Source organism: Patagioenas fasciata, chromosome 1, assembly GCF_037038585.1.
Source record: "Patagioenas fasciata isolate bPatFas1 chromosome 1, bPatFas1.hap1, whole genome shotgun sequence".
Classification (NCBI taxonomy): domain Eukaryota; kingdom Metazoa; phylum Chordata; class Aves; order Columbiformes; family Columbidae; genus Patagioenas; species Patagioenas fasciata.
The window spans coordinates 167,414,958-167,440,788 of record NC_092520.1 but is presented as its reverse complement, the minus strand read 5'-3'; the positions used below and the strand labels follow the sequence as shown (position 1 = coordinate 167,440,788).

Below are 25,831 nucleotides of genomic sequence, written 5' to 3'. Positions count from 1 at the left end.
GGCTGCCTCCAAAAAAGAAACCTCCTGTTACCTCCCATCTTTCAGAAGAGAGGTGATGCTCAGATGTGCTAGTACTGTGTACAGTATAAATGTCTGCTTAAGGACGGGACAATCAGTAGGCAAGAGCAAGCCAACATGAGGGAAACTCGAGGGTTTGGCGGTGATGGTGTGTCTATGTGAAGCTGCACAATGTTCCCTGGGTAGAGTCTTGTATTACACAGTTGGGTGCTTCCAGTTGCTTAACTAGCTCAGCCACACATAGCACATTGGAGCATGTAATGCCGTCCTAACCTGAATAATACAACTGCATGTTCAAGGAAAAAGAAATAGTTCAATGCCTAGGGAGTGATGAGGACCTACTCTAACGTGGGAGAAGTGGAGACCAAGGTTCTGCTTTTAAATCTGTCTCTGAGGACCTAGATATTAAAAGCACTGCTTTTTCTGAACTGACTGAAAAAGCACCTTTAGCAACCCTCCCTGCCCATCACTGCACACCTTGCTTCAGAAGAGGGCCTTGGTGGCTTAGGGACAGCTCTTTCTTCTACCTCTGATGTTCAGGCTTAGTCCTGTTTCTCCTTGTACTTAGCCTTATCCAATGCTCTAGTCCTGTGGCTTGAGAGCAATCTGACAGCCTGCTAGGGGGAACATCCCTGTTGGAAGGGAAAATCTGGAGGGACTGGAAAGAGAAATACAGAAGCAGAATTTGAGACATAGGAATAAGGGTAGAACACCACAGGCAAGACTGCAAGAGGTAGTAAGGGTGGACTTGTAGAGGACTGAAGAGAATGGGGAAAAGCACGATAAGGTGGGCAATATGCAGGTGAGTAAGAGGAATGAGTCTGTTCTTAGTGGTTGCATGAAGACTATCTCAAACATCGTTATCCTACTGGTATGTCATCCTTTGGGAGAGATCAAGAATCTACAGCAAGAGTCGTAAAACCTCAGTTAACAAAAGTGTTCCAGTCAGCAGAGTGACTAATCTCTCCACACCACCTCAAACCTCTCTCATAACCAAGTTCTTCTTTTTGAAGAGACTTCTCATCCCACCACACGGAAAAGCTCGCCCACATCTGTGATATTTTCTCTGGAACAACAGAAACAAAGGATGACAAACTGGACAGAGCCTAACCTAACCACACAATCAGTTGTTTGGTAAGCACCAGGGTAAATCTGAATCACACATAAAAAATGAACCCTCTACCCTTCAGTATTAGCCAGTGACTACAGACACAACACTGAGACAGCTAATGCTGTTCTCAAGGAGACATAGTTGTTAATCAAACTGAAATACATCACAGTGCAATCAGTGTTAAGAAACCTTATTTCATTCCAAAACACTGCAGTTCATTTTTTTCTCCTAATCTTCCCTTTCTGAGCAGCGTTGCTTCAGATCAGTAGCGGTCCATCTCCAACAATACTCAGGCTGTGGCAGGGTTGTATCTCTGGCTTTTCTGAAAGAGTGATCAGGCCAATATATGACATAGAATTAGATGATGATGTTCTTTGGAGAAGACATGTAGAAGTGCTCACCTTGGAACAGACACATGCAGGTGAACAGTTCATTTCATTTCCAATCTCTTTAATATCCCAAAAATAACACCACATGGAGAACACCTATTCTTGTGTTGATTTCCACAAGGATCTTTTTTTTTCACCTTGAATTTAAGACATGACAGAGGAGGACAGGATAAGGAAGATGTTCATCATTGCAGAAGACACTGAAAACTGTACTTCGTCACATGTAGCCTGGCCAGTGTGTTAGTGACAAGTTAAACAAAGATATATGAAACAATTTCAGCTGGGCTCTCAATAAATCAGATTGGAAAATATGAAGGCTTTTGTAATATTGTTCAATAGATACTTTTGGTTGATCTTTTGCTTCTTATTGTTTTATCATGTAGTTTTGCATGTCCAAATACCAGGCATGGCCAAAGATTTTGTTTTCCGTTTTTTTAACTGATCTGAATTTTTCTTTTTTAAATAGATAACAATTTGATGCCACCACTGTTACATTACATGTAGAGTAATGTAAATATCCCTGCATAAAATTTTGCAGGTGTCTAGGTGATAATATCTAACAGTATCTACCTGAACTGATGGTGTGAACTACGGAAGCAGAACACAGAGAACAGCAGAGTTTGCCTGTCCAACCAAGGCAGCTCAGATCCACAGGCTATCTCAGCATATGAAAGTGACTACCTCAGCCTGCTCTGTGGCATGTGTGTCATGTGCACTTAGTGACTTCTACCAGAACCACCTCAAGGTTCTCTGTATGACATAAAGTACGTAGGTATGGTGAGGATGTCTGCACGCTCTTCCCAGCTAAAACAAGGGAAGTGAAAGTGAAATGATAGGGAAGGTTAAGAAGATTTAGAGTCAGTGTCAGATGCTTAAACAGGCCATTTGGTGTAAAGATTCATGCTTTTAAATTTTGACCATTGAGAAATTATATAAGTAGGAAGACTGGCAGCAGTAATGTGCTCTCCGGGAGCAATATCTCGGGGTATACCTTCTTACAACCAGAATATCCATTTATGCTATAAAAAAGTCACATTTCAGACAGTAATGAAAATAAATTAAGAATAAAGAATACTGAGCCCTGCTTTTATGGACTCATTCATACTTCTTAATAGTGCATGTATAACCCTATAAAACCTGAATTGCTAAGCCACTGCCAAGCAATTGGATTTGGCAGCCATTCAACATAGGTATGACTGAAAACGCCCACTGTTACCAGCCCCATAGGCAAATTTTCTTTGAGTTATGGACACAGAGCCATGCACTAAAAGTTTTTATTTCTGATGTGTCCTACTATGGTATACTTTACAGTAGCATTACATAAGAACAGACCTAAAGTGAACTAACAGCATGTGACACTTTAGTTGACTTAACATAACCTGGAAATGCCCTAAATTCTTGGGATTATTAAGTAATTGTGGAAGTTCCAAGAAGCTGGAACACTTCACTTTTTAATAGCTCAGTTCTTTGGTCCTGATACATTCCTTGGTGAACAATGTCGAACAGATACAAAATGGATTGCCTGCTAGCTGGGGATTTAAGTGGGACCTTGTGTTTGTCTCCATGCACCTTCTTTGCATGTGTATAAGTATATATATATGTATACATAGTTGCAGTGGATACAACCTTACTTTCACTGAAAGGAGGGCAAATCTAGGATTTTGCTTTCCTTCACTGGAGTTGTGCCAAAAAAAATCTACAGAAATTAATGTGGGCAATTATCTTGAGGTGCTCTCATTTTTTCCTTTGGAGAGCCCAGGAGTGGAATGGACCTCATGGCTTGACTCTTCCAGTCTCTCTCCTATCTTCAGTTACCCTCCTGTCTCATACACTACAAGGCTTTGCTCTGGGTGATTGTGGGAAGTGAGTACTGCCCTGTGCTGTAGAAAAATGCACAGCACTTGAGCTCTTTAAGAAGGTTGTCTTTCTCTATGTGGACCATCAGTGGAATGGGAGGAGGCACGTATTTTGCCAGCAGCTTCTGTAAATATTTGGCAGGACACAAACACTGAGTTTTGGAAACTCTTGTTTCTTTTACACCCTATTGAGGAGGCTTCCTGATGCGTGCTTCTGCTGTGCCAAAAATTGGGGTCAGTGAGAGCAGGAGCTACTTACTCTCAGTTCCTCCTTCCTTCTTGGGAGCAGTCACTACAGAAATGTTATTTTTGGTGTTTGTTTGCTTTTAGGGAAAGAATTACACATAGCTTGGGTATGCAAACCTGGAGTTCGTTCATCAGAAGAGAGAATTTTTGCTAAATTTGTTTCTTAAATTACCATGCCAGTCAACTGACAATACCTAAAAAATATTTTCTCAGTCTTAAAATGCAGCCAGATTTGGGAAAAGGAGGTGTTGGAGGGATGGATTTGCCACAGATTTGTCTGACATTATTTTAAATCCCTTTTGCAAATCACTGGGAACTTAGAGTCACTATTAAGCAGTAGGTGAGGAGCGAGAAAAGACAGAAAAAGGCACTTGGTGCCTCAAAGATTGGTGCTTCAGCTTCAGACATTTGGAAATGTATATGTGATCAGCAAAGATGCTTCCTCTTGTTCACTATGTCTAGTTGCTAGCAGTAAGAAGAATCCAATATCCTGCATTTTTGCAATAACTGTAAATATGTTAAAAAATGCTATTATTAATAGTTTATTTATGATGCAGACGTTACAAAAAAGAGCAAGGTTCCTGCCTGACCTGGAAAAAATTACCTTCTGACTCCAGATAGGTTTACAGGTTAAATCCTGAACATGATAGTGCTACAAGCAGTACAGGAATTTAATGCTACCATGTGCCTCAAGACTCCTTGCTGTGGCAAACCTAGGATGGTCAGAGAAAGGCTGTCTTCTTTACCTTGCCAAGATGGGCATCAAGTATGAGCAAGACTGGAATTTCTTTTCTGGCCTTTCCAGACTACCAGAGAACCCCTGAAAGATGGCATTAAATGCAACAGAAATCTGCTGCAAACAAGTAGCACAAAGATCCTTCAAAACAAGAGCACACGGGATGCTCACGGGCTCAGATCACAAGCATTAAATTTCCAGGGGTCATGAGACTGTTATTTCTTTGTGTGTTTTCTAGTCTGTTTGCTCTCTTAGCTTTAGAAATGCTTACTTAATAATATTGCAGAGCCTGACAGTGCCTTAATGGGAATTTAACAAAGGAAAGGTCAAGCTATCTCAACCTCAGAATCTGCCAGGAGGATTGTGCTGCTCCATGGTCATATGGCTATTTATAAATGTCTTCTATTTCTTTTCGTTGATCTACATGGTCTTTTCTTTGGCTTGACTTTAAGCTTTCCTTTTACTTCTGGATTTTCTTTGACTTCAGACTTTTTTGTTTTGTTTTGTTTTTATTTTATTTGATTTAAATGATCTTTTGCTGTAAGCTTACCATTCTCTTTCTCTTTGAAATTGAGTCTGGCTTTGCATTTCTGTTTCTTTCTGGTTTTACTCAGGAATCACTCATGAGGGACGACATCACAAATTCTAGCTTGTAGACCATAGTTACTGTTATGTTCCATGATATGATAACAATTTTTAATAGCAATCTTAAAGCTTCTTTTACAGCGCAGTGGAAAGTGTTAAATAAGGGATTAAACCCCCTGGCTACTCAGAAGGTGAAATTAGTGCAGTGGATGCAGATGCCAATGTTTTGAGCAGGGCAGATTAGTAAAAGTCTTTAACTCTGTTGCACTGTGGTGACTAGCACAGCCGCCTTCAAGTCATAAATCTCACAGGTCTCATCAATTGCTGCTTGTGTTTCATCCCCACCATTTCATTCACAGGTACCGATTTGTCTATTTTTCCTAAAAGTGAAGGTCAGGGCAGTCAAGGACATGCCATGCTTTAGCTGTGAATCTTCGGAATTGAAAAAGCAATTAAGCTTGCTCACATTTATAACTTGTACGAGACATCCTTTTTTTGTGGGCTTCCTACAACTGCAAGCTCTGAAAATCTTCACAATCAGCCCTAAAATATAGATTTCTCTCTATATATATTTTATAAGGTCTTGTGATGTTAATGAAAAGAATACTGCTGCTGTCAGTATTTCCATAATGAAAACAAGCTTCCAAACCCCTTATCTCCATCAGTAAATGTCTTATCCCATACAATATCTTCATGTTATGTATTTTAATGGCTTCCTGTTTTAAGACAGTTGCTTCTAGACTGTAGGAAAAAAACAACAGTCTGGAAATACAAATATTTTTAATGTATTTGGTAACACTTTTACTTCTATAAAATTCTCAAAGGAAATTGAAATCCACAAAGCTACATTAAAATAACACAAGAGATAAACTTATCATGAGTTTAAGGACAAGGGTATTTTTTGTTTCCAAATAAATGATAATGACATTTGAGCTCATCTCATTGATGACTTATTCACAAATGATCCTTTTCTTTGTTTATTCTGTCTGCTTTTGTGCATTCAATCTACCCTTAGTGCAGTCATATACTGTCTAATTACAAACTGTCCTTGAGGACAGAGATTTTGTTGGTTGCCCACAAATTTAGTTCACATGATATTTGGGAACTCATAAGATGACAAATTCATTAAAATGGTGTATAAAGATCAAAACCACCCCCAAAAAACAAACAAACAAACAAACAAAACCAAAGTGAGGAAATTCACAGACGAGACTGAAAGATCATTCACAGAGCAGTTCTATTATTAATAGGAATCAAAATAATCTTTGGCTAAGTGCTGGGAGAGAGCTAGTCTATACTGGGAGCACTCAATCTGGATGTGGTAGCCAGGACATTTTCCCTACTACTGTATGAACTGTTTACAGTTCTCCGGATTCTTTCCACAGCAAATGATCTATGGGACATGTAAAGCTAAGAAGTCATAATTGCTCTTTAAAGCCTAAAACTAGGCAGATTAACTTGAGAGGAGGGACATTAAGGTCAGATGAGAACTGTAAGTTACTTGTGTCTTGTGAAACCATACACAGAGAGTTTTGTGGAGAAGCCCAGAGAAATTTTGGCAGGTAAAATGCAATCGCTCAAGTCTTACCATTTAGGGAGGAAGAAGAACTGGGTTAGTTTGTTTTGCATTTTAATTTTCCTTGGAGCGGAAAAACAAATAAAAAAATCAAAGAAGCAGCACATGGTTTCATACAGAATAATTGAAAACATCTGTAAGTAATTCTGCTTTACTAGTCCTTCCAAGGGCATGTATTTGGTTAATTTAGTATGGCAGCCTCAATTAAACAATTCCTGGTAGCATGTTGTGGCTAATTGCTTACTGTTTACCAGAGCCTTTTTTTCCCTTTGAAAAAGGATCCTTCTCTTCTCCAAAGCATGACTGTTTTAGATTGAAACTACTGCTTGGAATCTGATTATTTAAATTTCTGATGCCCAAAGCAATAAAAAAAAAAGAAAGTCAAATAAATGAATTTACACTCCTTGCCATCTGTTTAACAGATGATGGAGAACATATGCTATTTTCTTAGTTTATTTGAGAATTATAGTGTGTTAGTGATTTAAAGTGTTCTGTAACAAAGTTAACAATCATTATCATAGGGTTTGTAAGCTGGATAGCAAAAAGAAGTTTGTCCACCTGGAATGTTCACAGTAGACTTTGGGTTCAGTGTGCTTTATTACTTTAGGACAAACCCCCTATTTTTAACCTTGCCCTCTGCTCCCCTGAAACAGACAGTTTGTGTTCCATTCCTAATGTGTTTAGTTCAAAGTTCAACAACACCATGTCTTAAATCCATTTTTACTTTTTTTAAAAAAAAAAAAAAAATTTGGGAAAAAACTATTATCTGAGAATCAAGAAATTGTACAATTGCTTTATTTTTAAGCATTCTTGGTATATCAAGATATGTTTGAGAACAGTAGTAGAATCTAATAGGTCTACAGACTATCCGATAACCCGTTGCATTTAGTGAAAGCACTTTAGACTTTTCATGCAAATCATGAAGTCTGAGTCTGAAGTTTAAAACACCCGAATTGTTTCAACGCTCCCCAAAGATATTCCATATCTGTAGGGAAAACCTTACCTTCCAACCTGGCCAGCCCACTGAGGACACTGAAAAGAGGAGGAGCTGCTTTGGTTTGGACACTCTTGAAAGTTCAACTACTTCACTGAAATACCTTAAAGGAAGCTTAAGGAACGCTTGCATGAAAATCTGAAAAGCATTAATTTTCATCTGCTTTCAACCCTCATGGCCAGAATTTCTTGAAAATCTGTTTTGGGCTGCTTTCCATAGCCATGTTTGAGACCAGTCAGGTGTTACACTGCTCCTGAATTGAGCTTTCATAGCTACTCTGATCACAATGAATTTTTAGAAACTGCTGATCTGAAAAGAATGGAAGCTGTGCCTGCTAGATGTGCACAGAGAGCTGGTTCTCTGGTTCACAGCCCAAGGTCAAAATCCCTGAAAATCCCATCAAACGAAAAGTTCTGTTTACAGGGTTGTCAGTCCTCATTTTTAATTTCATTATATTTAAAGAAATTTCAAAATTAATCATAGTTTGCAACAAATTTCCACTGTTTCATTTTGAAAATACCCAAACCCAAGAAGTAGAATTGTGGGATATTTTCCCTGGTTTTCTCTGCTTAAAGTGGTTTGAAGAACATCACACAGATGTTCTTCAAATAATTACCGATTGTTTCTTTCAACTTGAAGAAATTTTGTTAATCCCTCACACACACAGAGAATGCAAATAGCCTAAAAAATCTCCCCAGTACAGTTCTAAATGATTCTGTTCATCATAATGAAGAACTTAACCAGTGTCAGACTGGTCGCCGCTGGATTGCTTCTAGGCATAGGCAGTTGTTTAGAACAACAGAACTCCGGGGCACACAAACTGGACAAAGTGCTTGTGACTAGTACATGTTCTGTGGATGTCAGAATACTGGAAAGCCAGGAGCATTGCTGTTGACATGGGAATTTGTAACAGCAGGCATGACCAGGGGCATAGCTACTCCCAGAAGTAGCATTCACTGCTCCTATTCTTCCAAAAGGATCAACAAGGCTTATTTTCCAGGATTTTCCCCAGCTCCACTTCCTGAGCAGCCTGTTTTATCAGTGGGACATGACCCAGCATCATTTGGCAGCAAAAATTATTTTTCTTACACTGCTGAAAACTCTGAACTGGTTGTGCCTCACTCATTTGAAATCAATTGAGATTTTTTTTCTCTTCATTTAAATAGAGCAGAGCAGAGACTTACCAGATCTAGTTTCTGACCTGTATCAGTGCAGGTGTATGCGAAAAGTACCGTGCCCTTTTCCACTGACTTGCACTGGGCTGTGCTGAAGTATTGGGCTGGATCTGTGCTAGCTCTGGAGTCTCTCCACTGAAGCTCATTGCACAGCATGGCCAAACGTGTCTGACTTCACTGTTGCTCTCCAGTAAGGTGATCAAGAACTACAGTGGTGAAACCTGCTCTTGTTTCTTGAGAATAAAAAGGGATGATATATATGCCATGTTTGCAATTTATCTTAAAAACAAACAAAAAGCAAACAAACGTATTTTCAGTATTCACTCAGAAACCTTCACTTAGGTTAGTTCCAGACTGTAACATTCTGGGACTGTAACATTCCAAACCTTAGGTGCTAACTTCCCTCAGCCATAGAGGACAGCACTGGGAGAGACACGTGACCTTACCATCCAGACAGGCACTGCTATCCTGTTCTTTACTAAGGACCACTATCATCTTCACTGGGGAAGTTCTTCCCCAAAGATGGTTTTATCTCAGAAATTGTGTTCTGGTCCAGAGCTCAGGCTTCAGCCGGGACAGTTTTGGATGAGTTTTGCTGACAGCTGTTGAGAGATTCAAATACAGATGTTTGTGTAACACTGTGTGGCAAGCCTTGTCCTTTTGTTATTTACATTCCTCACATTATAAAGGGTGTGAGGGCTAAAGCAGATGAGGGTTTAGGCATCTTAACTAGGACTGAAGTGGCAACAAATTGTCTCTACTCAGCATCACTGCCTGAAAATCCCTCAGCTCTGATAGAGCTGTATGGTGGATCACTCTCTTCAGGATAGGAAACCTGGGATGATTCTCTTTTGAGCACAGAGCAGGTGCAGACCTCCTTTCACTCTCTTCAAAGAGGCACGCAAAACTGGAAATAGGGTGCTCTGTGTTGTGTGTATTTAAGGGCCCACTGCAAGAATACTATCTGTCTTTGAATGTTAAGACATCACTCAGTGCATTGCAGAAACTCTTCTTGGAGATGGGAGAGGAGCCCAAGTCATGGGGACACACAAATAGCAAATGAATGCCTCTACAGAAAGAGCCACATTTCCGGCACAGGAAGCTCCAGAACCTGGGTTAGATGAGTGATATGACAAGACAGAGAGCTGCACTGGATCTTACTGTTACTGTTAAGTCACTTGAAGGTATTAGTTCATACATTATTATTCCAGCAACTTTAGGCAGCACAAGCCCCTGCCAAAGGCAGTCACTGCCTTCTCCCAGGTTGTCAAGCATTCTCCAAATATAAGTCCTGTTATCCCTTGGGCAAGATGTATTTTTTTTCCGATCTGTAACCTGACTTGCATGATGGAAAGCAATTCAGAATTAATGACAAATAGTGTTCAAGAAAGCCATAGTACACCAGAAAGGAGATATCGACAAAGAACATTGAGATGCGCTTACAAAAGCATTCCTCGCTACCTGGTTGTGACCATGGAAACACGCTGATGCAAAGCCCTGTGATGTTGCAACCTGCTCTTTCAAGCCATTCTTATTTGATCGACTTCTAGGAGAATCTGAAAGACTCTTCAGTTTATTTAAAACTCAAGGCCCCTGTCTAATCAATGTTAGCAGTGTCACAGAAACCAAACCAACACTTGCAAAGACCTAACATCCTTCCTAACAAAATATAAGTAATAAAATACCACATAGTCCATACAATAGTGTTCCACCTCTGTGTTGATCTAACGGATCAGCACCTTTTTTTTTTGCCTCCTGTAATCATCAGTTCTTGTCAAAGAATCAAGATGTACTTTTTCATATGTTCCAGGCTTTGAAATTAGCATTCAGTTAAGGTGTTTTAGAGGTAGAGAGTGAGCATGTTCTGACAGAGGCATATTCCAAAAATACTCCAACCTTCTGTTTCCCCTGTGAAGAACTGAAGATGGTGTAGGATGACATTAATCACATGGCCACAATGAAAAGAATCCGTAAGAAGTTTTGGTTTTATTAGCTCACCAGTTGTGCTTGCTGCCAAATCGACCTCAGGTATCGTTTCAGTGGCTCTGCCGCTCACAACTTCCCTTTTCCTAGGAGAGAGCTCTCATTGTCCTTCAAAGACTAAAAACATACTTGAGGGATACAATAAGAGGAAAAGGGCAGCAAATGCTGAGCAATGTTTGAACTACAAGCATTTCTGCCAAAACAGAGTATTTGACATATTTGATAAATTAAGAGGTTGGTGATGCTTTACTTCTTGAACTAAAATAATAACAATTAAGGAATAAAAACCACCCCATAGACAGTTCTTGGACTTCAGCTTTCCCATTTCCTGATGCATTTGTTCTCTTTCAAAATCGGATCATCACACAAGTCCCCCTGGTTTGCTGCCTTGCCACAGGTGCCCAGGTTTCTGGTGACTCTTCTCCCTGTTGAATTTATACTGTTGCCAAATTGCAAGACAGCCACAGAGCCAGGGGGCCAAAATTCTGCTCAAGCAGCTGTTCCAGAGCTTTCAGCAATAGGAATGGATCAACCCCCTGGGCTTGCTGGCATTAAGAAATCGTACCAAAAGGGTGATAACCTTCCCATCATAAGCACTGCTCACTCCTGTGTCAAGTCTGCTGTAGAGATATTAACGACTTATCAATATTTCCTTTTTAAATTATTATTATTATTTCTCCGAAGTCTGGAGGAATTCATTTCTTTCCACTGATTTTTGAGGGAGGCCCGGGGAGCTTGATTGGTTAAATTTAATTTCTGTAGTTGATGACCCATGAGTTCCTTCTAGCAAGACCCTACTAGTTGGGAGGAGGAAGAAATGGTTTCTTCATTGTACTATTTAAAAAACTATAAAGCTGCCTTCCACTTTTCCAAGAGAATATACTGAAAAATTTCTATGCTATTTCACTCTGAATCTCATTGTGTTCCCTGGGAAGGATTCGTATTTCACAATGAGTGTTGTCAGCCTGAATTAGCCTTAGGATGAAGAGAAAATATAACAGAATAGAAGTATAGAGAAACCCGGAGAATGATACAGAAAAATGAGAGACAAAACTAGATGATGTTAGAGCAGAGAGGAAAAAGTATTGTCCTTTCAACACCAACATTTTTAAGGTCAAATAATGTGATTATTTCATTCTACTTGGCATTTTCTGGGCCTCACTTGGAATAGTGTGTCTACTTTTGATCCCCCCAGTTCAAGAGACATTAAAAAAAAAAAATAAAGTAGATGGTCAAGCAAAGGGCCACGAATATGATTAAGGAGCTGGAGAAATAGTCATATAAAGAAAAATTAAACGAATTTTAATTACTCAGACTAGAGAAGAGGGTGCTTAGGCATGACATTGTCACAGTCATCCAAAATCTAAAAGGTAGTTACAGAAAAGACAGAAGTACTCTTGCCACACAGATATATGGTGACAGGACATGGGGCAATGGGAGTGAGTTGTTTCAGGGGGAGGTCTGTCTGGTGTTAAGAAAATATTATTCATGAAGAGAAAAAACAAACTTTAGAGTAGGTTGCCATGAGAAGGGGTGAAAATTTTCAAGATCTGGCTTAGCAGGGCCCTTGGTAACCTGGTGTAAGGCCCTGTTTTCAACAAAAGATTGGATTAGAATGTTACCAGAGGCCACTTCCAGCCTGGGGGGTTTTGTTGTTGTTTGGTGTGGTTTTTTTTTTTTAAATAAAACTTTTTCAAACATTAAAAAACAGACTAAGATAGAAAAGAACCCTTCTCCTTGATCTGCAGGAAAACAAGACCGGTACTTATTGGCAGTAAAGGATTCTTAGGTTGTGTTGGTTTTCCAAGCATTCTGTTAATCAGCATCTCCAGGTTTTCTCTAGTACTCTTCTACTTCTTTACTATCTTTGTATCTCCTTTATCTTTCACCTATTATCAGATACAGTGCTAATGCTTCTTTAGATGTCTGCTAGCCCAGACAAAGCTACAGCTTTGACTAGGCTGTGGGAAATCAGGAAATCCCTAACACATTGCTTTAAGGCACGTACAGATAAACTCTATGGCATGTGCATGGCAGAACTGCTCTGCTCACCTGTTGCAGCCCACTGTAGTGCCAAGATAGCAAAGTGAGTTCTGCTTAACCTAACAAAGGTGCTGGAAAGCAATGCCCAGACATGCCTCAGCTCAGCAAATAAGTCTAGGAAAAAGCTCATTTTGTATCGGTTAAATTTCTGGTACCCTGAGCTTAGGTCCCTCAAAGTGTACTTTGTTCAGAGTGGGAAGTAAAAATACACTCATACTCTGTAAAAGTATTCACTTTGTCTTGACCAAGATTTTACAGTAGATGCAAGCTAGGATTGGAGCCCTATACCACTGGTTCTTCTTCCTGTCACCTTTGGAACAAAGGTAGTTTCTATCTGTCATATAAATAATATACTTATGTATCAGTCTACTAGGACCACTACCACTACCTGCAGTATAAGCCTTAATGCCAAAACACTAGTGCTGCTTCTGAGACAGAAGACAGAAACTGAAATCCACCTACTAAAAACACACACATGCATAAACTACTTACCCTACTATGTGACTATATGCTACAAATACAACTTCCAATTTGAAGCTGAGACAATTTGTTGCAGATGTATTTAATTTTGCGAGTCCTGGTTTCATGTTCGTTCAAGACATGACAGGTGTACGGTGTACTCTTTTTTATACGTTATAAGAAGCTCGGGGCTGTACAACATGTGCCAAAAAGAAGTAATTAAATATTTAATGTTTCCTGCCTGTGATGTAGTCCCTCTTTTCTTGCTTCAAATGTGTTATGTTTAGACAGAGGTGAGAAATATTTCTGAGCCATCAGTAAATATTCTGTAGCTGGTCTTGACATGATATCATGCACCTTCAAAGACAAGCTTTTTGCCGTAGTGCTCACTCTGTTTGCTGGTTTATCACTCTGACGCAACTGAGACAGAATCATTAGACAAATATTATTAGCCCTCCTGGTATTCTGCCTGTTCCTTGTGATGAGTTCCTGGGGGGGCAAAGAACATTGTGTGACATTCAGGCAACAGCAAAAGTGTGAGTTTTCTAACGTAGATCACATATGAATATAAAACCTAACAGAGCAAGAAACGAGTTGTCTGTTTTGTGAAAAAGAAGGGAAAAACCCCAAGGAAAGTTATCACTGGGGTCTGAGCAACCTTGGTTACAGAGCCAGATGTGCATAACTCATACTCAAATATGCCCTGTGAAGTTTTCATGCGGCTGTTAAAAAAGCAAGAAAATGCTATTAAAAACATCAAAATACATGTAACTGGGAGGAGGTTTATTTCTACCGAGCATCAGCAATCAGTGGAAGATAGAAATGAGAACATCAACATTTTAATAGTAAGTTTTCAAATATATTTCAAAATTCAGTTCAAAGTACACATCAGATTGGCAGTATTACAGCAGGTTTCTTTATGCTGTTTTTCTGCAATCAAAGCTTTTAGTAAGGAGAACAGAAGGAAATGTAAGAAACTCATGCCTGGATGATGAAAATTAGTGAGGATATAATCACACAACTGTGGCTAAGTCTTCATTAGCAAGTGATTTGGCATGAGAAAAGTGAATTATTATATAAAAACAAGTGGCACTGAGGCTCTTAAATGTTCATGTTATGTGGTGCAGAGGGTTTAACTGGGACTGGATTTTGTCTTGTCTCCTGGATGATGCATCCCTGGAACACGCAGTTCTAAGCTGTCTAGAAAAGTGGTTTTTTTTGGCCTTTTTGCCTGATTTATAGCTTGGAGCACATGGAAAGGCATGTATTTAGCCTTCTCCAGGAGGAATTTGAACAAGGTGCACCAGAAATGCTCTGGGGCCAAATCAGTGTGTGGCAAGTGCAGATCCTCAGGGAAATCACTTCAATGCCATGTTAACACATCAAACCAAAGTGCCAGTATAGGAACAGCAATATGTGGAAATATGAGCCCAGCCTTGCCTTGGTACAACGTGCTAAACCCAGGGTACAGCAATGCCATAGGCTCTTCACAAACCCCAAGAAAGTGGTCTGTGCCCACCTCTGCCCTGAAGGTAGAGACGAAAGAGATTCCTGTACACCTTTAGAGTTTCACAGCCACCTTGTCTTGGCATCACGCATGGCTGCCATTTCTATGGTTATTTGACCATGAGGTGAGACTGCACAAGCAAGGTGGTAGGTAGGTGAGAGAAGAGAGGAAACAAGCCAAGGACAGGGTGGATCTCCAAGCATTGTTCCCAGGGAAGGAGGAAGTCGTGCTGATAAGCCTGTCTGTGCTGATTTTACAGGCCACTTCCCAGCCCCAGGAATCCTCCCAGGGGTCTGCAGGACCAGAGACTCTGTTCCCTTCATCAGGAAGGAAGGGAGAAGAGAGTACTGAAGATAGTAGAGATGCCTCAAGTTCCCCAGGATTTCTATCAGATCTGTCTTCTTCCTCCGCTGCTATTTCAGCTTGAAAAGGTCCCTTTGCTCCTGTCACTGCCATGTGGAAGTGCTTCTAGATAGTGTTTCACCTTCCGGGTCTTCAAAGCCACAGGCGGCTGTGAGACAACAGCTGAGGGGAAGCGAGAAAAGAAGTTGCTTTGCTAAAGCCCCTTCAGGAACATTTCAGACAGATGGATTCTGTGGCTGTGGGAAATGACTTTCTAAGGCATCAAGACTTGCCTGTCACAAAAGAATCACTGCTAGTACCTCTTAAAAAAAATTAGAAAAACGTCTGCAAGAGAGACATGGGCCATGGCCCTGACCAGAGAGATGCAAACTGTCACGAACCTTTTTTATCTTACTGGAGGCATTTGCTGCTATTACTGTAACTACCATTACTTTTTAAAAGTGATCATACAAAATCTAACATATTCTAAAGTTCCACTGTGCCAAAGGACAGAGCAAAAGATGGTCAGAAGGACAGAGACAGAGGGGTACAGGGAAACAGCAAGGCAATTTATCTTTGCATGACAGGCAGTGTGGCCAGTGGCCTGGTACTATGTGTTTACAAGCAGTATAAGCCAGCAGAAATCAGTAACATTGCCAAAAGAGGCAGTCCTGCCTCGTCTTTTTCTCTGTCTGATTATTCTGGCTTCTGCATCCCCTCTGCCCCCTCCCTTTGCCAGCAACTCTAGCCCTGCACAAACGTTGATGCAGAAAACAGCTAACAGAGCAAAATATAGTTATTTTTACCCACGTCAGCTTCCTGTCTCTTTATTGTGCTGCCACACGACTGTTTCTGCTGGCACATGTTAAGGGTCCAGAATGGTGCAAAATGGAGCAATCTGTATGGGTGGTAGAAAAGTGCCTTATTTAGTGGTGGTGTTCTCCGTTGCAGGCTCAAGCTTATGGTGAAATGAATGGCAAAGTAAGTGTTGTAACAGTTTTCACAGGCAGGAAAGGGAAATTTGAGGACAGATAATGAATTTGCTTGTAGGATGCTTTGAAGAGCTCCATCCTGTGGAACACTAGATAGAGGGAAAAATCATGAGTATTTAGTAAAAAAACATAGGAGCTTGATGACATTCCCTGTTACTGTGGTTTGACTAAAGGCAAGAGTCTTCTTTAAAATGCATGAGACATATTTGCCATGCAGGGCCAAAAAATAGGAAGGAAAATGAGTTTAGGTGACTGCACCTAGAATATTGTGTCCAGTTCTGGGCCCCTCAGTTCAAGAAGGACAGGGAACTGCTGGAGAGAGTCCAGTGCAGGGCAACAAAGATGATGAAGGGAGTGGAGCATCTCCCTTATGAGGAAAGGCTGAGGGAGCTGGGGCTCTTCAGCTTGGAGGAGACTGAGGGGTGACCTTATTAATGTTTACAAATATATAAAGGGTGAGTGTCATGAGGATGGAGGCAGGCTCTTCTCGGTGACATCCAATGGTAGGACAAGGGGTAATGGGTTCAAACTGGAACACAAGAGTTTCCACTTAAATTTGAGAAGAAACTTTTTCTCAGTAAGGGTAACAGAACACTGGAACAGGCTGCCCAGTGGAATTATGGAGTCTCCTACTCTGGATACATTCAAAACTTGCCTGGACACCTTCTTGTGTAGCCTCATCTAAGTGTTCTTGCTTGGCGAGGGGATTGGACTAGATGATCTTTGATGTCCCTTCCAATCCCTAACATTCTGTGGTTCTGTGATAGAGAAAGAGGAATAAATGGAAGAATGGACCAAGAGGAGTGATACAGTTGAAACAATAGCTTTGGAAGCAAACATTCTCTGTGTTTAAAATGGAGCACTGAATCCTATCTTCTCTCAAAGCTGATAGTGCTCCTCTTTTTCTCGGTTCAAAGGAGAGCCAGGCTCAAGTAATATGCAGACATTCTATGATGGAGTAAGACAGGAACACTCTGTGAGGATTGTCATTGTTTGAAGGAGATGTAAAAGTGTGTCTTGACCTTTAGGTTGTGACAAACTGATCTCCAGTAATCCTTGTTCATAGTGTTTGTTTGGCAGCAGGACCATAATGCAGCAAGCTGTTCCCAACAATTTTCTTTTGAGACCCGGGTAAAAATAGTTAGGGAATGTTTACCCATTTGGCTCAGTATTTTCATCTAGGTAAATGTCTCTAATTATTTTTCTCCCTCTCTGAGCTTCCTATGTCTTGAACACTGAAGCACTCACCACTTCTGCAGGAGGTCTTTACAGCCATTGTAGAAAAAGAGGGTTTTCCTGAAACAAGAATGCAGGTCACTGGCTTGCAAGGAAAGGGTTCCATTGCTGACAGAGAGCAGAAGAGGCTAATTATACTGTGATAGTCACCTGTTGGTACCTCAATGGCTTAGTCATTCATGCCCAGGGGGCAAGCACTTGCACTTAGCTCTAATCAGTCCTTAAACAAAGGCATCCCATTGCGGTTCTCTGATGTGCAAAGGCAGGTACACCCTAAATGTTTTGCAAGTTGCACGAGTGAGATTTGATATGCATTAAAGAGCATTGTTCAGAGAAAGTTCTTGCATTACTTGAGTATCTGAGACACAGATGGAAGAATTAGATACTTTGGAGTCAGCCAGGAGCAGAATCCAGTTCTTCCGGTAGATCTGGTAGACCACATTGTGTATTAAGAGTTTAATCTGGTATTCACTGTGCATTTAGCTGTGGTTTAGGGTACAACTAATTAATGTAAATTAAGACCAGTTGGCTATTTCCATGATATGCAACAGTGAGCTAATAACTCATAGGAGGTTAACTGAAACACCAAATGCATGGACCATGTCTCTTGAGACTATTCATTTGGCCTCCCTGGAAGCATTAGGACTGTAAATTGTGTAAAATATTTCTGGGTTCATTTGGTTTATTCTTTTATAATGACAGCTCTGGTACTAAAGACTCTGGGTTTGTTTGCCTCTGGAAGCTCTTTTTCACTGGGAATCCTCTTTTCATCTCCCCTGCATGAAGCTCTGCGAGCAAGAATCATGCAGGAAGAGAAAAGAACACAGGGGCTTTAGGTTAGCATCACTGTTTAGGCATAGGCCACTGATCAAACATCAGCTTGTACAGCAGAGAGAGTGCTGCATAATTTATAAATCAAATTACTTGTCCAAATGACCAAAAGACCCAGAGTAAATTTTAATCAAAAGTACTTGCAGACAGGAAACCAAAATATGTGTAAAATTCTATCCTGCAGAGAGTGTTTTACAGAGAGTTTCTACTGCAGTAGTTTGGTCTGCAACTCATTGGAGCCCATTTACTCGGGGGTGATTTTCAAAGGGACATAGTGAGCTTTTGTCAGCATGGTGCTCATTCAATTTAAGAAAAGTCTGGATGACTAGAGAGGCATTATTCTGGAAATGCCTTAGGTTATTTACCCAGATCCTGAAATAATATTTTCACTGTACTGTAGTGTAAATATTCTTCCTGTTCACAGAGTATTTTACTCATTGCTATCTTCCCTCACACTTAAGTACCAGTATTTTTCATATAAAACTGTAGGAAATATTCAGGTACTGTGATTATGAGGTCAAACATATTTTTTAGGCCAGAATGTCTTTGTCCTGTTTGGCTTGAACATCCTTGTTATAGTACATTTTATGAAAACACTAGTTTTATATTCATTTGTTTATCTTTAGCATGATTGTCCCCATTCCAGCATTCCCATGTGCTTTGCTGTTGGTGCCGGCACCTTTGCTTTTTCTCTCTGCTGAAGGTGCAGACCAGACAACAGGATGCTGCACTGCAGAGGTACATCCATGGCAGAAGAGGGTACAGCGAGGTTTCAGGTGGGTAAAATCTCTTGTTACATTTGTAATAGAGAACAGCTTGCTAAAAGACATAGAAATCAACTACTGGAAATAAGAAACAGGCTGCTAATTTACTTCTTAGACTGTTGGTGCAATTTCCACTAGCAGAAGCCAGAGTAACTCTAGCATGGGAATGAGTTAGGAGAACACATTCTGGAAAATTGTGGCATTGAAATTGCAGCTATTTCCTAATAATTTTATTCCCAAAGACTTGAAAATAAATCAAGAGCCTGAATGTGCTAGTGCATCTGTTTTTGTCTACCCAAACCATCATTTTTTGCTCTGTCTTCACAAATACCAAATGCCTCAAACATTGTCACTGATGACAACAGAAACCTTTTTTTGCCACAAGGTTGTTAACAGTGGGTCTGTGGTTGGCAAGATCTAGTCCACTTCAGGATAGAAAACTACAATACTTTGTTTCCATGAAGATCATGCTGCAAGATAGCTAAGCACTTGATATCATGTGGTGGCCAGCTAAAAGCATGGATTTCCTTAGCACTTCAGGCAAAACCTGAAGTTTTTCATCCAGACATGAAACCAGGTCAAGTTTTTTGAGACCTGAGAGGAGACGTGAACATCTGCCACTACCACACAGTGTGTTGGACCTCAAAAGCACAACTGCTCTACTGTGCACCATGTTGTCCAAAGCTGATCTTCCTCTTCCAGCTTGTGTGATGGATGCCTTTCTGCTTGTCAAATCCTGCTCAGGTAGTGCAGGGGTGCCTCTGAGAAATATTTCTCCACCTGTGTCCCTCTGACATCACTGACTTCTTCCGTACTGAGGTCCTCGGGTAAGGTGATACCTGCTGTGTTTCAGCTTGTCTGCCCTAATGAGGTTTGTCACACTCACCGCAGAAGGACTGGACAAAGCCTTATCACAACATGTGGGTGACACAGCTCTGGGCCCACACTTTCACCCCCTCTACCAGAGAAAAGTCTGGAGGATAAACAGCTTTCCTCAGGAATCTTGAGTGGAGTTTCTCCCATGTCATTCCATGGGAAAAATTCATGAATCCTGTCCCTGTCTTAGACTGATTCCTTGGAATTTAGGCAAGCAATCTGTATTTTGTGCATGGACTATGCTACTGGGGCTTTGCTTATTCAATTGGGCTTTGTCTGATACCCAGCAAAACTGTGATATAAAGATGTACCACCACGGCATCCTGGGAGAAGAGCTTTACAAAAAAGCTATGTCTCCCACTTTTTGGGCTGACTGCTACCAGGAATCGTTCTTCCCATTGCTGTGATGTAGAATGACAACTTGTGTTAAGCTTTCACTCCTGCTCTACCCTGCATTTCCGCTTGACTCTGCACTGCTGCAGCCTCACCTGGAGCACTGTGGGCAGTTCTGGGCACCACACTATGAAAAGGATATAAAGCTACTGGAGAGTGTCCAGAAGAGGGCTAAGAAGTTGGTGAAGGGCTTGGAGGGGAAGCTGTATGAGGATCAGCTGAAGTCACTTGGTTTATTCAGCCTGGAGAAGAGGAGACTAAGAGAAGACCTCATCACGGTCTACAGCTTCCTCACAAGGGGAGAAGGAAGGGCAGGTACTGAACTCTTCTCTTTAGTGACCGAAAACAGAACCTGAAGGAATGGCAGGAAGATGTGCTGGGGGAGGTTTAGGTTGGACATTAGGAAAAGGTTCTTCACCCAGAGCGTGGTGGAGCACTGGAACAGGCTCCCCAGGGAGGTGTCACGGCCCCAAGCCTGACAGTGTTCAAACAGAGAATGGACAACACCCTCAGACACTTGGTGCGAGCCATGGGATTGTCACATGCAGGGACAGGAGTTGGACTCGATGATCCTTGTGGGTCCCTTCCAACTCTGGACATTCTATGATTCTGAGGATAAATCCAGTTGTTGGCTTTTAAAAAAATGTCCAAAGCACTTTATAACAGGTATTCTTATGCCTTTTAGTAGGTCAGTGTCTCTCTATAGCTTTTGCACTTCCAGCATGTACAACCACAATTGCATTGATTCAGTCCTCCTAAGAAAAAGTAATATAAAATACCTTGGGCTTGAGCGTTACATTAAAGAAATAAAAATAAATTACTGTGGTTTGGCTGCCTGTAGATTACAATGGCAAATTATCGTGGTTCCTATTCATAAAGCAATTGGAATATAATTTGAACGATTTCTCAAGTTGGGAAAACCTCTCTCTTTTAAGAATCATGTCTCTCCAGCACTGTAAAACTAACATTTACATATTGATAGGGAACAGAAAAATACAGGTGCTTTTTAAATAACTAGTTAGCTTCCCATTGAGCCTGAGTTGCTGTCACTGTAACTTTTAACATTTTGACCTTTTATTTTATTTTTTTCTAAATTGAGATTGCTGCTCCATTGCATGAGCAAACAGAGGAATTTTGAAGACAATTCTGCCAAAAGTGGGGTGTTTAGTTAACTTCAAATGTGTTATCCTTACAATAACCCCACAAATGCCCATATCTTTCACTTTCTGAAGTGCTAATGTGATTTGAATTGATACATTTTGTTGTCTTCTAATCTGACCTTTAGTTGTTTTGAGCAGTACTGTTGAGATAAGTAATGTGCTCACAGAAGAACAATTTATCTTAGGTACAGATCATAGGAGGATAGTGTTGCAAGTGTGAAATAAACAGAGGTAACTTAAACCACTTGCTATCTCAGGTTCAAATCCACCCCCACTTTTTTGGAGATGCAGGCAAGTGCCAGCTCCCAGTGAATTAGTGAAACAGGTTAGTGCCTTGTCTCTGAGAAGTTTTTACTCTCTGTTGCTGGGCTACTCTGCAAAGTGAGATCTTTGTCTACTTGCTAGTGAAAATACCCTTGTATACAAGCCCATTGTGTTTATTCATCAGTACTTTGCCCTAAGCTGAGAGTCAGGTACAGGATCCACTTTCTTTGCCGTGTAGGACCTTTCTCCTGGTGACTTGTATTGTTTCTCTGAGAAAGACAGACTTTTTAACTGAATGATGACAGATACAAAATTAGGATCAAAAAAAAGATGTGTTTGTTTTATAGGGTAACTTGTAACGTATTTGTGGGACCTCTTGTATACAGAGCACAGATGGGTTTACCTGCCAGAACTGGGAAGCAGAATAGAGAGAAGCACTAGGGCAACTGTTTGTTAGACCAGGCACTGCACGAGTTACAATATATGTATTATCCCAAATATCAGTGTTAGAGGGCCGACATTGTGATAGTGTCTTCTGCTTAGCACTGCATTGCCCAGCTGGATCCTGAGCAGCACCAGTAGCTGCCCTGTATAGTGTCTGCTTCAAGTGATGGGGAGATGGCATCCTGACACCCACAATATCACCTTACTCAACCAGTTTTCACATTTGTCTAGCAAAGTGCCTGAGCAAAGCAAAGTTATTACACGTCTGAGGTTTGTGGGAATATGTGGAGCTTGGGAGGGTCAAAGATGAGGCAGCACAGGCATCATGACATGAAAGGGGTCCCACCACTGGTGTCATCTTGGAGTAGCCTTCCTTGTAGAATGAAGTAGCCCTCTTGGCATGTGGGACCAGTACCTTGCGTGCAGAAGGATCACATAGGTGAAGCCATAGGTGACTACTCAGGAAAGAGAGATCCTTGCCTTATACGTCTGTAATCCAAGTCCTGCTGTCACTGCAAGAGTCAGGGATATTGCAATAACTCTTTAACATAATTGTTGTAATGAAATATTGAAACAGCACAGCTTAAATAATACTGTACAACATCAATAATGTGGCATAATGACGAAAAAACTACATAGTCTGAAAAACAAAGTTGCATCAGGCCAACTTCTATAGTGTTCAGTATTAGATCTTTCAGGTTAGTATGAAGCTTGCCCAATGTGCTTCCTTTCCCAAAGGGAAAATATTAAAGTGAGGACACTAGTTGATTTTGCATCAGAATCTGCAAAAGTTTATGTGTATTTTTGCTCTTTATTATTAATAAAAAAATAATAGCAGAAAGCACAAGAATATTGCAGAGAATAAACAAATATGCAAAAAGTCTTGCTGTATAACTGATGGCATATCTAAAAGTCTCTCTAGTAGTCTTCCTATCTCAAGGCAAAATTTACTTTTTTCAAGCTTGACACGCTTCACGTCAACCTAAACAAAAAATATCCGGTCAAAATATAAGAACAAGGAAGATAACATAACACTCCGAAACCCACTCACATGATCTGCATTTTATCATTCGCCATCTGTTTCTTCCACACTTTTTAGGATAAGTTTATAGCAAGCCTTTAAACCCCAGATAAAGAATCCCAAGCTAGATAATTAGAGGCCTTTTCTGTCAGTAGTACTATATAATAAAATGAATACTGATCTACCACAACAAAGAGGAAATACTCAGAAATGAAAGCCTCAAGCCACTAATGGACGTATCACTAACAATGACAGGACATAAATATATTGAATGAATGCTTTAGAGATCCAGCATTATCATCAGCATTCGAGATGAAGTTGGTCTTTTCGGACAAAATTCTTATTTTACATACTCTGGACTCTGGAAGGGCTTGCTGAAAAAACAGCTGAAAAATTTCACATGCTTGTTTTCCCAAAGCAGCCAGCCCTTCAGATCATCAGGTACATGGGACCAACTGTTGTCACTCTGAATAAATTTGGACTAAAAGCAGAAATGGATTCCTCCCACCCATCTGTCCATCTGTAGTACGCAAGATATTAGACAAGTGATCACAACTGCCCCTTCTAGAATTAAAATCCACCAATCTATCTTCAAAATATGATCTTCAAAACTGTATATGCTTGCTTCCCTGACTACATTGCTCTCTGAATATGTTTTTCAATTCTCCACATTTTGAGAGTCTTGTAAAACTATGTTTAAAAAGAACATTTATAATGTATGTGTTTTCCATTTAGTCTCCATTTTCAGTCTCCTAGGAGTCAAGAAGGCCAGACCTTTCTTCTTGCTCTACGTATGGTTGGCAGCAAATAAAGCAGTTTTCATTTTGATGAAAAATCTTTGTGTATAACCTGTCACCCTGAGGAAGAGGCACATCCTGTTTAATAAGAATTTCCTTCAAGCAATCCAAGAAAAGTCCATTCAGAATCTGCATGTGACCAAAATAAACGAGTGGGGTATGATTCGATTACACTATGTTGTAATGAGAATGTGAAAAGCAACAAATACAGTATGTATGTAAGATTAGAGGGCTTTTAGCCTTTGCATCTCCGTATTGCTTTACAGAGAAAACACAGATTCAGAATAATTATTTATTTATTAATGAAAAAATGGAATGTGATTAAATTGGCTGGCACTAAATTTTTGTCCTTGATATTGAGAATGACATAAGATGCCAATTCACAGTAATGTGAAATAGTTTCACAACTTTTAAATTCAAGAAACTACTAAAGATTACCTAGTTTGTTAAACTTCATCTCCACAGGCACTGTCAAGTCTTGCTTGACACTTGTGAACACATTAAGGACATTCAAGAAGTGATTGGTTACATTCAGTTCATTAAATAAAAGCCCAGCGAGATTAGGTTGCTTATTAAGTACAGAGACAGTGTTTCTGGTTAAAGAATTCCCCGCATGGTAGTTTCCTGCAGGCTGGTAAAGTAGTGTGGGGTAGTAATAATGCCTCTACAAATGCTTTCTGGTTCTCGTATCCTCACCTATGAACCGCTGTGGGCCTTTGCTGGGAATTGGTTATGGGGCTTTCATCCAGCACTGCTTTCACCTGCTCTAACACAGAGTACTCCATTCCTCAGAAAGCATTAGTCACATCAGATGCCTCATTCTCAAAACCCAACTAAACAGACCAACCTGCCAGATTTGCCATTGTGTGAAGATACAAGAGTTCAAAATGTCACTAGTGCCAAAAAAAGTACCATTTTAAAAACACCCAGATCACAGCAGCTGGTGAAGCATGATGCATAAAAAGGCAATTAATCTATTCTCCTCAATCTCTCAGACTCCCAAAAAAACCTGAAAAAAAGAAGAAATACTTTCCTTGACTCTGAGTTTGGGGACCTGTATGTCCCTGGGCCTGTGAGTGATGCACACAGGCAGGACATCTGAGAAAATTCATTCTATCCCCTTCCCTTTCTGTGTCCAGTCTCAGACGCTCATTAGAAGAGGATACTTCCCCAGCATGGGACGGACTATGTGTAAGGAAGGATGGAATTGTATTCAGAGTCACAGGATCAAGATTCATCCTCTGCTCGCCCAGGCTGAAAAATCAACCCAAAAGGAACATTTGGTTGATTCTTTTAAATCACCTTTTCAAAACACAACAAAGTTTCACATAGCAACCAGCAAATAGATGGAAAATATAGAAAAACAGAGCTGATGTCTACTATAAACATTCACACAACAGCAAAGCTGAGGGGGGTGGGGTTAGCTCAGGAAGCATAAAATACTAGTGAGTTTACCTCTTGTTCTTTAACATGCATTTTTAACTTCCCTCTAGGAAGACATCCATTAATAATTTCTCAAAGTTGAGTGAAGTTCATTGTATACAAAGAGTAGGAAGACTTACTTTGCTGTTTTGCTTATGTTTTCTCATATCCAGAGCTACAATTTCTGAGTTTTCTACCGACTCAGCAAAGATGCAGCGAGTTACTAATTCTGTTTCATCTTAGTTCTCATCTGTAACATGAGTGTGAGTCATCAGGCAGTGCCCTTACGGACAGACTTTGGAGGCCTATTGGACTGATTTTATAAACATTGAGATTACAGGGAAAGCATCCAGTCACCAAACTTTTTCTGGAGGTAATCAGTGTTTGGGAAGAGATTTTTCTGTTGCTGTAGGTATACAGTTAGACAGGGAACTAGAACAAATCCTTCTGGTGTGCACCTGATGGAACTGGCAGCTTTGGAGTGGAGAAGACATCATTAAATGTGCAGTGACACACCAGCATGTAATTTTGTTCTGATTTACCTTTCACAAAAAGGTAAACAGCTGTGAGAAAAGATTGAGTACCAGTGATCTGATAAATCATGGAAGAGA

The 25,831-nt window shown here is 40.4% G+C and overlaps 1 protein-coding gene across 1 annotated transcript in view; it reads left to right on the top strand.

Annotated features, from left to right (window-relative positions):
- The window catches only part of KITLG (KIT ligand), a 412,063-nt gene that overhangs the window by 136,623 nt on the left and 249,609 nt on the right, over positions 1 to 25,831 (top strand). The gene's annotated exons all lie outside the window — the stretch shown is intronic.